This window comes from Cryptomeria japonica, chromosome 7 (assembly GCF_030272615.1).
Source record: "Cryptomeria japonica chromosome 7, Sugi_1.0, whole genome shotgun sequence".
Taxonomy (NCBI): Eukaryota; Viridiplantae; Streptophyta; class Pinopsida; order Cupressales; family Cupressaceae; genus Cryptomeria; species Cryptomeria japonica.
In genome coordinates, this window is record NC_081411.1 from 151,499,786 (window position 1) to 151,515,388 (window position 15,603).

Sequence of the window (15,603 nt, forward strand, 5' to 3'; positions counted from 1 at the left end):
CCTCTTGGTCGAGCTCTCATATCAAAGATTTTATTCACCCTATTTTGATGCTGAGTAATTCTATCCACTAACATCTCTCTTTCCTCTTCCAACTTCATCAAATACATGAATCTCTTCTCCAAAGCATTTTGGAAAAAGGAGTCCTCAATTATGGTTTGAAGTCTCGCTACTGCCAATTCTAGAGGTAAAGAAACCTTCATGCCAATCCCATACACCAGTTCATAAGGTGCCATTCCAATTTCTCTTTTAGGAGTAATTCTATCCGCCCATAAGGCTTCATTTACCTTTTTTATGCCAATTTCAGGCATTATCATCAACCAACTTCTTCATGATGGCTACCAAGTTCTTGTTTCTTGATTCTACTAACCCATTACCTTGTGGTAAGTAATCAAAGGAATGTGAAAGAGAAATTTGATGTTCATAACAAAACATAGTCAATTCTTCAGAAGAGAAATATGATGCATTATCCACGACAATCTTCCGAGGGACCCAAAAACGGACTAAAATGCAATCTTTGAGAAAATTACATACTACCTCTGAGTTCGCCTTCTTAGTGGGGACAACCTCCACCCACTTAGTAAAATAGTCCGTTGCTATCAAAATATACATATGACCAGTACTAGAATGAGGATTTATTGGACCAATGAAATCAATACCCCATTGTTTGAAGGGTTCATCCACTATCACGGGCCTTAAAGGTAGAGCAACTAAATGTGGTTTTCTAGAAAAGAGTTGACATTTTTCACATCCCTTAACATAAGTATATGCATCATGAAACATATCAGGCCAATAAGATAAATTTCTTAAAATCTTAAAAGCAGTTACTGAGGATGAGAAATGTCCACCACAGGCTTCATCATGATAAACTTCCAGAAGCTTTTTCTATTGAGGCTTATCTACACACCTCAAATAGGTACCATCTAAGCCTTTTTTGTACAAAATGTCTTGCCAAATAACATACTTAGCTGCTTTCAATTTGAGATTCCTTTGTTCTTTAGTTGACAAATGACTCCGACAACTGCCATAGGTCAACTAATAAGCTACATTAGAAAACCATGCATCTTGCAACCCAATGAACAGAGTTAAAGGTGGCTCTTTTTGTGTCTCCATCTTATTTTCTTCTATTAATTTGCATAAGCCTTGTCCTTTAACGGTCTTTGTAGGATGAATATCCAAATCATATTCCTAAATTTTGGTTACCCATGTCGCTCTTTTATTGAGTCCAACTTCCTACTGAGTCAAAATACTTTTTACTGCAGAATCTGGAACAAACACCACAGAATGGGAATGCAAAATATAATACCTGAATTGTTTAACTGCTTTAACCACGGAAAATGCTTGTTTCTCTAAGAGTGAATACTTAAGTTCATGTTTCTTAAGAGGGACACTCATGAATGCTATAGGTGCTTCAGTCTCAAATTCATCTACCTGTAACAATATTCCTGACATTGTATGTTCTGAGGCATAATAGTATATGACAAAACTATTTTTAAAATTTGGGTTGATGAGGGTTGGCACATTGGCAATTGAGTTCTTGATCTTTTCAAAGGCTTCTTTGGCCTCAATAGTCCATTTAAAAAGATACTTCTCACTCAGCAAACTAATTCGGGTACAAACCTTCTCAAGAAGTCTACCTGACCGAAAAAATGACCTTACTCCAGTCCGGTTTGAAGGCAAGCTGAGGTGTTGGATTGCATTGACTCTTTCTAGATCAATCTTGACACCTTCTTTTGAAATGACGTGCCCCAATAATTTGCCCTCAGTTACACAGAAAACTAACTTTTTTGGATTCAAGGAGATATCATGTTCTCAACAACGTTGTAGAACTACCCTCAAATCTTTGAGATGATTTTTCCTATCTTTAGAAAACACAGTCAATTCATCTAGGTAAACAACAATAATTCTGTCATGGAAATCCCTAAAAGAAGAATCCACAGCCCTTTGAAAAGTCACTTCGGCATTAATCAAACCAAAAGGCATACGATTATATGCAAACATTCCCCATGGATGTTCATTCTCTGCAACACTAATTTGGTTGTAACCAGAAAAACTCTCTAACATTGACATCATTTTTGACCAAGCTACTGTCTGCAAAATATGGTCCATATTGGGTAAAGCATAGTTATCCTTAAGACTTTCCTGGTTCAAATTGGGAAAGTCTACACAAATCTGAATTTCTCCATTTTTCTTCCTCACAGGTACTATGTTGGCCACCCAAGTAGATTGATGAATTGGATATATAATTCTGGCTTTAAGCATTTTATCTACTTCCTTAAAAATTGTGTCTACCATCATGGGATTGAAATTTCTTAGTTTTTGTCTATAAGGAGAAACACCAGGCTTCAATGAAATTTGATGTTGAAACTGTACATTCCTAAATTCCTTCAAATCATCATAAGACCAAGCGAAAACATCAATGTATTGCTGCAGTAACTCATTGAGCATTCGTTTCTCCTTAGGAGAACAACATTTGCCGATTGTTACCATTTTGGGGTTAGATTCATTACCCAAACTGATCTTTTCACAACCCACCTTACTATCATTATCAAGAAATTTCTAGCCAGTGAACACATCATTACAGGTGAAAAACCTCTCTAGAGTCACCAAACCTTTCAGGATTTTGTTTCCCTTAAGCTAATTGAAACTCTTATCAGAATCAATACTAGGGTCTGGGCAAAATTCTTTACATATATCTTCAGAACCCTCAAAATATGATTGGGCAAAGGAACGGGTACACTCCATGAAATCTTTAATCTGAGAATCTGTATCAAATACTTACCAATGATTCACATTGTATGGGACACTAGGCCTATAAACCATTTCAACCCTATAAGAATCATTCTTAAAGTCTGGATGTGGTAACAAGAGAGAAGCAGAAATGGCCAGAATCCACCCTAGTGTTTTCCTCTCTTGGTCTAGCTTCAATTGAGAAAGCATCAAAAAACTCTATCTCATCCCAAACTCTGTTTCTATAATGTTTTAGTCCATCATTTTTAACAGAATAAACATTTCTTACCTATTTAACAATCAACTCCACATCACCTTTAACCCTAAGCAATTTTATGCCCTTATATTTAGCTTCATTCAACCCTAAGAGTAATGCCTCATATTCCACAGTGTTATTTGTATTCTTGAAATCTAATTTAAAGGAAAAAGGGAAAACATTACTGTTAGGGGAAAGCAGAACTACACCTGCTCTTGAACCAGAGTTGGCATAGCTTCCATCAAATTCCATTTGCCACAATTCATCTTGTTTATCAATTGCTTCTTCTAATTCTTCTTTATCAGGTGCAAGAATGAGATAATTCCCAAATTCACAATCTTGGAATAGAATCTGAGCTTTGGGATTATCAGAAGGAAAGCCTGTATATTTTTTTTTTTGGCTCAGGTTCAAGTTTGATCTTCTGCTTTCCTAGAGGAATGATAGCTTCTGACCAATCCATCTTGATTTCACCTCTAAGATCTTTGCAAAAATTCCTACTTGAAAGCATCCCATAACTTGCAGGAATGTCAGCAACCAAGATAGTTAGTTTCACCCTTTTATCAGGACATGTTGTGAGCACTGCTTGAACATCATTTACCTTCTCGATGAGAGGGACCTGCTTTCCATCCATCGAGTAACATCTCCCAAATGTTTTAGTAAGTGATAAACCTAAAGCTCTAGCAACAGATGATGGTGTTATGTTATCTGACGCCCCTGAATCTATAATACAATTTCTAAGCTTCTGACCATTTAGGAGAAGGGAGATATAAAAAGGTTCAGGCTTCAGAACTTCAGTGTCAAGCTTATCTTCAATATTGTGAAAGGCGCAGGGGTTAATCGAATCAGTGGGAGGGCAAGAAGCAGATGTAGATTTTTCAATAGCAAACAAATCATTATCAACCCCACACTTATGCATTGAGGACTCTGAGGTAAGATCTCCTTTTACATATTTGACCAACTTGTCTAATTCCCTTGGGTTCAGTTTCAAATATTCGGCAGTGGAAAGTTGAACAATTGAAGCTTTGCAAAATTCAATTATGTCAAAGGAGGGAGAAAGAGGAGACTTATTTTTATTTTCAATATTCCTTTGTAAAATCTTAACTTTAGGAGTCTTTGCATGAAAGGAAGAATCATTACTTGCGGGATCCTTACCCCTGAAATTGGTTCCAGTAGAGTTTGCAAAAGGAGCAGGCTGGGGGGTTCATTGATCCCTTGTAAGGATTGCACATGCAGGGTCTTCAAGAGTTACCAACATATTTCCACCTCTTTCTGAATCTGATTCATATTCAAGGTAAAAGGATCCAAAGTCGCTAGGTACTTCTTGAATCTTCTCTGCTCTAATGAATTCTCTAAGTCCATCCTTGGTGTTTCCCATTTGGACATGCCTTATCATATCAGGACAAGAATTCCCATCATGATCTGAGGTGAGGTGAAAAGAGCACATAGCACCTTTATCAGGAGGAGCCTCTATTTGAAATCTTTGCGGGGCAGCGGGAAGTTGCAAAGTTCACCCATAATTATACTGGTTTGATTGTTTTCTACTTATATCTTGATATGGTTGTGGGTAAGAACCTCCAGTTTTTGGGATTTGCCTTTTCAAGGCAATCATATCATTGACTAGTCTTTGAACAACTAGATTAGTCGAAGACGTGGAAGCTTGAGATTGACCTTGAGGGATTTGCACATATTTTCTCCACTTCCCAGTTGTTATTAGATCATCTTCAACCTCTATAGCCTAGTTTTGTGTAGTATCAAGATCAGCTAGTCTATTCCTTCTGAGATGGAAACCAACATCAAGAGGCATAGAGTTGATAAAGAAACATTGTTGGTTATCAGCAGTTAGTCTTTTAGCCTGGGGAATTTTATGAATAATCTTATTATACCTAGCCACATAATCTCTCATTGGCTCATGAATCTCCTTCTTCATTTGTGTGAGCTGAGCTAAAAGTGAGTGTTCATCATCAACACTCTTAAACCGTTTCTCAAAAGTAGTTTTCATTGTTAGCCAATTAGTTACTGATCCTGTCTATAGATGACTGAACCAATCTGCTGCTCCCTCAGTAAGAGTTTGAGCGAAAAGCCTAACAACCACATCCTCATGCTACACTTCTAGTATCCCAATAGCTACATTAAAGGAATTCAAATGTTCTTCAACCGAGATTTTCCCATCTCCATTGAGCTTAGGTAAAACATCCCTAGCCCCTTTTGGAAGAGAATTATGAGCACCGAGAGAAAGAGGCTCGACTGCAGCACGCCATGGTTGGGCCATGATGAAAATAGGGTAAATAGTTACAAGAGGAGGAGCTTGAATTCCAGAAAGCATTAATTCTTGCCAGTAGCTAGAGGAGAGAGGTACTTTGGGAGTAGTTTTAGTAGGGGAAGAAGGTCTGCTTTTAGTGCTCCTCTTGGGAGTGAAATTTGTGGAAAAAGATAACCCCTGCAATTATTCAAAACAATTATCAACAACTCCCTCTCTCCTTTTTGATTTGGTATAAGGACGAGAATCCAGTGCTATTCCTGGTAGGGTCTCTAAACGACTCTTTCAACCACAGCAATGTTCTTGGGTTATGTGAATTTCTCTCAACCGTTCACCTTTTTTTACAAAGAACTCTTGTTGATACCGTTGGTTATGAGTTTCAGTTCTAACACACATGTAACATACTGATCTATTGAATGTTGATGTTTCCACAGTAGAGTCACCAAAAATCTATTAGTGAACAAATTTTATCTTTCTTTAAATTGAATTGATTCTAAGCTCTGTTACTCCTTTGAAAGACAAAAGTTCAACTAAACAATTGGGCAAGTGTGACATACATCACTTCCCTCTGAATTTTAGATAGGTACAACTCCCTCCATTAGTTATTTAGGGAATAATCTAACTAAATAAACTGATATGCTTTTAACCTGAAAGCACGTAAGGCTGCCTACTTCATTCTTAGATGAGAGGTTAGGTAATATGTAAAATAATTCAGAATAACTTTCTACAAGATGCTTTACCCTGAATATCAAAAGAAATCAAAGCAAAGTTTAATAACACTGATTTTAACACTTCTTAAAAATAGACAAGAGAAGCAAAGTCTCTCTTCAATTAAAAATCTTTCTAAACAACACGGAAAGAAGCTCCATATTAATATCAACATCCACCATCAAAAAGGTAATCACAAACATTTTGATTAGACTAATATTTGCAAAGAAATACTACTCCATAGATTCAAACCCAAAGATTTTCCACCTCAAAATGCATATGATCTTATATATATATTTCATGCAACAAAGACATATTAATACACACATAAGTTCTTTCTAAGTTCAGATTCTAAAAGACTTGATCACTTCTTTCCAACAAAACCAAAAGTTATAAAATCTATGTCTACTGTTCTAAACCCCTTCTATATCACTCTTCATCTAATTTATAGTAGCTTTTTAAAGAATAGAGGAGGTCTCCCTGAAAACTCGACCTCCTCTGAGACAGTTATAAAAACCAATAGAGTATTTAGGGAACAAATGTTTCGAAGTTATTGCAAGATTATGAAAAACATATAAAATAAAAACAAAGCATTAGCATCATGCTATGCCTCTTCTCCATCGTCATCCTCTCCTCCACTTTTTTGGTCATCGTGGGCGGTTGTAAGCTCCTGAATTATAGAGTGACTCGGATTTTTCATGGCATTAATCTTTGCTTTTGCGGCTTCTTTCTCCCATCTATGTTTCACCATTGTATCAGCATGCTTAGGTAACCGATCGTTACCAATGAACGTCATGGACTCAATCCGGGTGATTCACGTTATATCTTCGGGAGTGAAGTTGCCTTTGGCCTTAACTTTCTCCATGTGTAGCCTAAATGCCTTTATCACATCCTGCATGTTCAGCCCACAAAGTCCCAGTTGCCAATCATGGTCTGGGTTAACCACTTTATTGTCATTGACCAAACTACACTGAAGTTCCTGAAGCTCGTAAACAAAAGCCCTAGCATCAAAAATCATAGACTTGAATGTAATTACCTATCATGCTATAGTTTTCTTCAGTACAAAGAGTTGTAACTCATCAGTTACCAATTTAATTGAATTTTTTGCTAAAAACCTTGTGGCTCCATATTTTTCTATCTTGGTGAACATGGGTAATACATTTTCCCATTTATGCTCTTCTTTTTCCCATGGCACAATTTGATTTTGAATCTCCGCAGTGAGTTTTTGCATTTCATCACATAACTTCCTAGAATTGATGATATATTTTTGTGCCATATGTGATCACTCCTTCAATCCATCTCTCTATGGCCCCTGCGAAGCTCTTAGCTCGTTGAACTTTATTCATCAGTTTCTTGTTCTTTGGTGAAGTGGGGTCAAAATTTTCTTAAGCATGCGATATGGGAAGTGCTCAAAAATAGCCTACACTATCAATGAACTGAGCTAGAATCCTGATATGTCATTTCAGTTCTCTTTTCTCCTATCCATCTTTTTCTGACCTGGTGAGCATCTTCTTAGCCGATACTTGGAAAAGGTGATTATTAGAATCCCTACTCATGTTCACGAGATCCACTTTGGTGAACTCAAAATCCTTTGCATTTACATCCTTATTCTCATCTTTGGGCTTATAAGAAGCAATTTTGGCAACCCACCTCCCAGTCTTTTCATCAGCATCCAATCTGGCAGTTGTTTTGGACTTCTTCTATTTGGGACCCTTCTTTGTGTATTTGACCACCATGTCTTGAATTGGGATAGTCACTGGGATGAAGCTCTGTTTCTTTCTTGCTGAAGTGGTTAGCCATTTAGGAGTTGCACTTGAACTAGCTATTCCTCTTATTGCCTTCGAAGGGGGTGTCATGGTTGCAGTGATTGCATGAGAAATGATGGTGTTGATAATGTCCATATCAAGGTCCTCAACCTTAAAAATCTAAGTATCAAGGATTTTATCTTTTACCTCTGTGTCTTTGACCTAGTCCATTTTCCTCTGTGCAACACTCTGTGATCTTGTATATCGAGGGGAAAGAAAGTTCAAGGTAGGATTAGGCTCATGCTTGGTGTGAGATGACTTCTTATTATTACCTGCATAACTAGGCATAGAAGTGGGGTTAGAAAAACGTTTTGGGGAACGTAGAGAAACCACATTATCTCTTGTAGGATTAATCTTGACGCTTAAATTCCTTTCTCTTTTCCTATTAACCCAATCTGCGGTTCTTTCCATGACTCTCTTTGTTCTAAGTTGTATATCATCCTCTTCTTCCACATCCCAATTAATGCAAGACGTTTCAGGTTCAGCTTGGTCTAGATATCCAAGTTCAAAAAGATCTAGATAATCCTCTTTGATCCCACTTATATCAAGTCTCACCTGCAGTGAAACTACCTATTCCAGAACCATTCTCATATTTGCTCTTTTGAAGACTTCAATCTCATCACCGCAATCTTCCCAAAATTCCTCCAAGTATGGGATTGGAAGATGTGGTATCAAACCAAGACTCTGTGAGAAACCTTTATTATCAAAACCCTTCGTTTCATGATAGAGTGGAAAATTGAAATTTTTCAAGTCAGCTCCTATGCTCAATGCATCAGACATTGAACTCAAAGATAAAATGCCCAATTGAATAGGAAAATGATCCTCCCATTTATCTCTGGGTTGAGCTTTCTTAATTACGATAGACAACTTCCTACAGATCTCAGTAAGGACAAAACAATCTTAACAAAAATGAGGAAGTCTGAAAGGCTCTTCTTCAAAACCACCTACCCTTATATAACAAAAATGAGAAAACTGAACAAAGAAACTACCATATCTTTTCACTAATGCTTGGGCATCTTCAGACATCCTCTTAGTTTTCATGTTCTTTAACTCATAACACAAATCTCCCAGGAAAGCATTATGTACTCTTCTAAAATCTTGCAATGCATTATCTTTATGCAACATGGGGTAAAAGGCATACACAAAAACATCTCCCTCAGCAAGCTACCTAGGTATTCCCACTATTTCTTTAACACATGCCAAGCAATATATCAAATATGAGGACATAAAGAAATTTTTCTTGAACTTCTTCGCCATGCTCAGCTGTTCCCTCACGGAGTCGGCAATAAGCTCTACCCAATCAAGATACTGCTTTCCTTCCAACACTAGTTGCACATAATAGTAAATCCAATCATCGAAGTTGTAGGCCTCAGCTAAACCTCTAACTCAGTGTAACAGTAACATAACATCATGGATGTGGGGAAGCATGTGATTCTTGTTGGGATACTTAGGTAATCTGGAGCCCCCCCCTTTGAGGAACTTTCAACCAATGCTTCGCTATATTATTCCAGTGTCCAGTTTTATCTACATTGAACTTAGTGATTGATTAGGCGGGAAAAAAATTTGAGAACTTATAATCAGGCAATTTGAAAATAGAGGAAATGACTTCCCTGTTAATCATGAGGAGGGTTTCACCATTATCTCTCTTGATAGTTTCCGAAATAGGATCATACCTCGCAATGCACTCCCTAACTAATTTTGGGCAAGGGATAGTAAGAGGAAAGCATGTTGCTTCTACGAGACCACTACTTAGAATTTCTAAACCAAATGAACCATCAATTCCTTTAAACACCCTTTCCTTCAAAAATTCCAAATTTTCTCCTTTCAGGTCTGTATCATCGACAATGGGTTCTGTGCAAGCAAGACTGAAAATATTTTCGAAAAGGTGCAGAGTGGACTTCATAATTCATAAATAACAACCCTTATTTCCCCCAACAAATTTAATTACGAGAGAGAAAAATAGCTAAAAATCACTTGGAGAAGATAGGAATCAAACTCACCTTCACAGTTGAAACCAATCGAACAATTACTAGCAGACAAACCTTCTATCAAACACTCCGTAGCAATGAAGAACAAGTTTCAGAAATTAATCACTTCATACCTTATAGCAAATAAAGTGATAAAAGCCCATTTAGTGCATTAATTTCGGCCGTCAACTCAAATGTGCCTAGCATTGGGATTTGAAATCAAATGTGTGCATTGATTGCATGGCGGCATTTTTTGGAGTAACCGCCAATTCCCAAAAATGATTACTTGCCTTAAAAAATCGGCTAGTTGACGTCACCCAAGATATGGTTCAATCTTCATCCTACTTAGCAATAAATGCACCATCATGTCATTTAGTCTATGGGACCCACCCGATTTGAACATACATAAACAATTTGAACTAACTTCATCACGGTTGAAGTAGTTCAAAATGTATGCTATGCCCAGGAAGTTTTATTTTGAAAAGATCAACTTTGTTAACTGCTATCGGCCTTTTGGACTTTATTGAACTGTTTGAACTAGGTTCAAATGTTTCACGGTCTGGAGAAAAAGGATATAACACATCATACGTGACCATGAAATAGAATTGTTGCAAAAACACTTGACTGAATGTTAGCATGAAAACTTTTTAGACAACTTAGAACCTGCAGTACCTAAATGAACATTATGAACTCTTTTCAAAATGGTTCAAGGGGTTCATGAGGTTCAAACCGACCATTGAAACTTGACACTACGGATTAAGAGACAATTTACCAATGAATTAAGGATTGAACCAAGGAATTTTCAAAGAGATAAAGACTTAAATAAAATTTTGGTGAGGCGGCTTACTCTTGCTATGAGGGATGAATGACAGGATAACAAGCTCTAAGTTTCAGCAAATAGAAGAATCACATAATCAGAATAAGTATACTAGAGAATACTTATATGGCTCACTACTTGCTTTTAGGATGAGAGAATTTGGTGCTACCAGTGCAAGAACAAAAAGTGCATTTAAGGTTACTAAATCAGAAAAAAAGATGAGGAATCTGATGAAGAAAATGTAAGTTTCCCTTTAAATATTTCAGTTGTTAAAAATAGGCCATTATTCTTCTAGATGTCCTAATTGAATTCCAAATCAAAAGAATAAGGAAATGAAAGGAAAATTCAATAGGAAGGCTTATTATGTTAAAGAAGATGCTAGTATTTCTGATGATGAATCTGATTATGAAGAAGACAATAAATTTGTGTTCTTGGCGGTAAAGGAAGAATCTTGTTCTACTAACCTTGGCAAAATCGTGAAGGAAAAATCTCTGGAAGATGCTACTAAAACAAAAGGTATTGTTGTATCTACTTTTCATGTTAGAAGAGATAAATATGAATGGATTGTTGACAGTGGATGTTCAAATCATATGAATCAAGACAAAAGTAAGTTTGTAAAGATTGAATAATATGATGGAGGTGTTGTAATATTTGGAGATGATTAGACGACTAGGATAGTTGGAATTCATTCTATAAGTTTTGATGGCAAACATAATACTAACAATGTTTTCTATGTTAAAGTCTTACATCATAATCTTTTAAGTGTTGGTCAAATGTGTAAAAATAGATATAATCTTGTTTTTCAAGATGATGGGTGTGAGATCAGAAAAAGGTCCAAAACTGTGATTGTGGCAAGAAAGAGGACAAATGAAAATTTTAATCAATTGAGAACAGCTGGTGGATATTGCCTGGTAGCATAGATTAGTGAGAGTTATTTATGGCACTAGAGGGTGTGTCACATTAATTTTAACAATTTGGTGAGGATTAGTTCAATTCAAGCCATGAGAGATTTGTCAGAGATTACAAAGCCTGCTAATGCTATCTGCAAAGAATGTCAAGTTCGAAAACAAATAGGGAGAACTTTTAAAGTTAAGAAAAAATCTTCTACTGGACTATTGGAATTAGTACACACTAATCTTTGTGATCTGACCAAAATAGGAAGTCAACAAGGTGATAGGTATTTCATGCTCTTAATTGAGATTACTCTATAATGACTTGAGTTACTTTTTTAAAAGAAAAATTTGAAGCTATAGAAAAGTTCAAGAAATTCAAGGATATGGTTGAAAACGAGATAGATGGAAGAATCAAATGTTTGAGTTCCAACAGAGGTGGAGAGTTTACTTCTGATGAGTTAAATACTTTTTGTGAGAATCATGGGATAAGAAAGCATTTGTCTACTCCTAGGACGCCACAATAGAATGGTGTGGTTAAGAGGATCAATAGTACAATTCAAGAGGCTATTAGAATAATGATGAATGAGGCAAGTCTACTAGAAATCTACTAGAAAGAAGCAATACATATTATGGTATACACACTTAATAGAGTACAGATTAGAAGAAACTATGGAAAGACATCTTATAAAATTTGGTATGGAAGGACTCTGTCTATGAAATATTTCAAAGTATTTGGAAGTAAATGTTATATCAAAAGAGATGAAGAGAATTTGGGAAAGTTTGACATAAGATCTGATAAAGGTATATTCCTTGGCTATTCTACTAAAAGAAAAGCTTACAGATGTTATAACAAAAGATTGAGAAGAATTTCTGAAAGAACAAATGTGAAAGTTGATGAAGACGTTTCGAAGAATACAGATGTAGAAATTGGATATGAATTAGATGAGTCTACCGATAAACAACAAGAAGAAATGACTAAAGAAACAAAAGTACAAAATGATAAGGAAGATGCTCCAAAAATTGCTCCTAAGACTTTGAGGTATGTGCAGAAGAACCATTTAGAGAAACAGATTATTGGGGGAAAAAACATAGGTGTTATCACAAAAAGTAAAGTTGTTGAAGAACAAGTGAACTTATGCTTAATTTCAGAAACAGAGCCAAAGACAGTAAAAGAAGCTTGCAATGATCAACATTAAATGAAAGCTATGAAAGAAGAATTGGAACAAATTAAGAAAAATAAGACTTGGGAACTTGTCACAAGACTAGTTGACAAGAATGTGATAGGAACTAAATGGGTATTCCATAAAAAATTGGATGAAGTTGGACACATAGTAAGAATAAGGAAAGACTTGTATGTAAAGGCTACTAATAGTTAGAAGGAATATATTTTGAGGAAATTCATGCTCTTGTGGCAAGAATGGAATCTATCAGAATGTTTTTGGCTTTTGTGGCACATTAGGACTTCAACTTGTTTTATCAGATGGATGTGATTTCTACATTCTTGAATGGAGAACTGAAAGAAGAAGTGTATATAGAACAACTAAAAGGATTCAAGATATCAAACACTCCAAATATGATCTACAAATTAAAAAGGCGTTGTATGGATTGAACCAAGCTCCTAGAGCTTGGTATGCAAGGCATGATAGGTATTTGTTGAAACAAGGATTTCAAAAAGATATTGTTGACAGTAATCTCTATTTTAAGGTTGAAGAAAATAAAATCTTGATTGTAGTTGTTTATGTGGATGATATAATCTTTGGAGAAAATGATGGTATGTGCAAAAAGTTTGTAGATGATATGTAGGAAGAGTTTGAAATGTCTATGATTGGGGAAATGAATTTATTTCTTGGTTCACAAGTTAGTCAAGAGGATGATGGCATCTTTATTTCACAATCAAAGTATGTTAAAAAAATGTTGAAGAAGTTTGGAATGGAAAATGCTAAACCAATATGTACTCCTATTGCTACAGGTTCTAAGTTGAGAAAAGATGTCGAATCTTAGAAGATTGATGAGAGAAAATATAGATCATTTGGGGATTATTGTACTTGAATTCTATTAGACTAGATATCATGCATGTTGTTTATCTTGTAGCTAGATTCCAACAATATCTTAGAGAGACACATGTTGTTGCTATGAAAAGAATTTTTAGATACTTAAAAGGAATAGAAGGCTATGGACTATGGTATACCATAAGTTCTAACTTCACTCTTACTGCTTATACTAATGTAGATTGGGATGGTAGTGTGTATGACAAGAAAAGTACAAGTGGGGGTACATTTTTCCTTGGACCCCAGTTGGTTGCTTGGTCAACTAAGAAATAAGATTTAGTATCTTTTTCTACTATTGAAGCTAAATATATTGCTACTACATCTTGTTATACTCAGGTATTATGGATGAAATAAACTTTGAAAGATATTGGAATATTATTTGATGAGGCAATTTCTATCTTTTGTGACAATTCTAGTGCAATAAATATTTCTAAGAATCTAGTATTGCATTAAAGGATGAAACACATTTCAATCTGGTATCACTTCTTGAGGGAGAAAGTTTTGGAGAACAAGGTGAAGATTGATTATGTACTTACCAAAGATTGTTGATAGCTTTATTAAAGTACTTTCTAAGGATACTCTTGAATATCTCTAGAAGAGATTGGGGATTATTTCCCATCCTTTTCTAAACTAGATGCATATAGAGGTGCATTATTCCAATGAACTTCATGAGTATTATTATTCTGGACTAATGATTGGGGCTTTCTCTTAGGGGGAGATAAGTGCAGTTGAAAGTTTTTGAGAAGCTGAGAAGAATGAGCTAACAATTTTTGAGTTTAACCCTTTGTCATTGATGGAAAACAGGGAGAGAATGAGAAGTTTGGAGAAAGGGAAAGTAAATGTGAGTAACAAAGGAGGAGAGTTTTGGACAAAGGGAGAATGTTAGAGTGTAGTTGGCAAAGGGGGAGAATGGTGTATTGGAAAGCATTAAAAAATTGGTATGAGAGTTGTTGATATTGTTTTTCTTGTTGATGTGTTTCCATCAGTGACAAAGGGGGAGATTGTGGCAAGTTTGGGAAGAATGAGTTGTTGATGTGTTTTCATTGATTTAAACATGCTTTGGTTGTCATTAGTGACTGGTTTGTATAGTTGATGTTGAGTTTCCTTGTAGTTGTGCTGGGAGATTTTCTCTACATTTCTTCTATATTGTACACCTATTCATGTTGTTTGGATATGTTGTTAAACAATATTTAGAGATGTTAGATTTGAGATTTGGTGCTCTGAATTGTAGTGAAAAGAAAGTTGTGTTGACTAGTGTATGATTGTGTTTGAAAATGTTTTCATGTGAAATGCATGCTCCACATATCTCCGCATAATGGTTTTTGGTGTTGCAGTTTGGGAGATAAGTTGGTAATGTCCTTAGCTTCATTCTATCTAGTTGGCACAAGTTCTTGGGCTTTAGAAGTATGATTTCAAAATTTGATGGTGTTTACTCCAGGTTTGGCCCACCTCAAGTGTTTACACTTCACATTGTTACTTCAATGATTATGGATCGATGTGTAACATGTATGATGTTTATTTTGGTGTTACTTAAGATGTGTTGTGGTCCACTTTACATTATTTTTCACTATGGGAATGTTTAGTTCTAACCTAATTTGAATTGTGTTCGGTTAAGATGTGTATCCAACCTTCTGAGATTTTGCATATGTAAGGATGATATAAATAAAGCATAGTTTGTTGAGGATAAAAAGAAAGGAAGTGTGAGTCATGACATATGTGTATCGGTGTATGTGATCAAGGTGTATGAAATAGGATCTATCTCCCTGATTGTTTGAGTTGGCAAAAAGTGTTGTTTGAGCTGGTAAAAAGTGTTGAGCAATGTGGACTTTCATGTGTTAGCTACCAGAAGCACCGAGACAAAGGTATCTATTAGATCATATGGTTGTAGATGTGTATTAGTGGTGGATTGTTTCTCTTTTATTCTTCTTCATATGGGCAGTGAGCCCTCCGACAGTGAGCCTTTTTTTGTAAAAATTACTCTAATTGGTGTCACCCTTCTAGGTGTTCATGTATTGAGAATAATATTGTTTGTGGTTTTTCCCTTAACAAGGTTTTCCATGTAAAATCTGGTGTTTCATTGTGTATGATGTGTTTTTCTTTTCATGTTCATTCATGCTCATGTCAT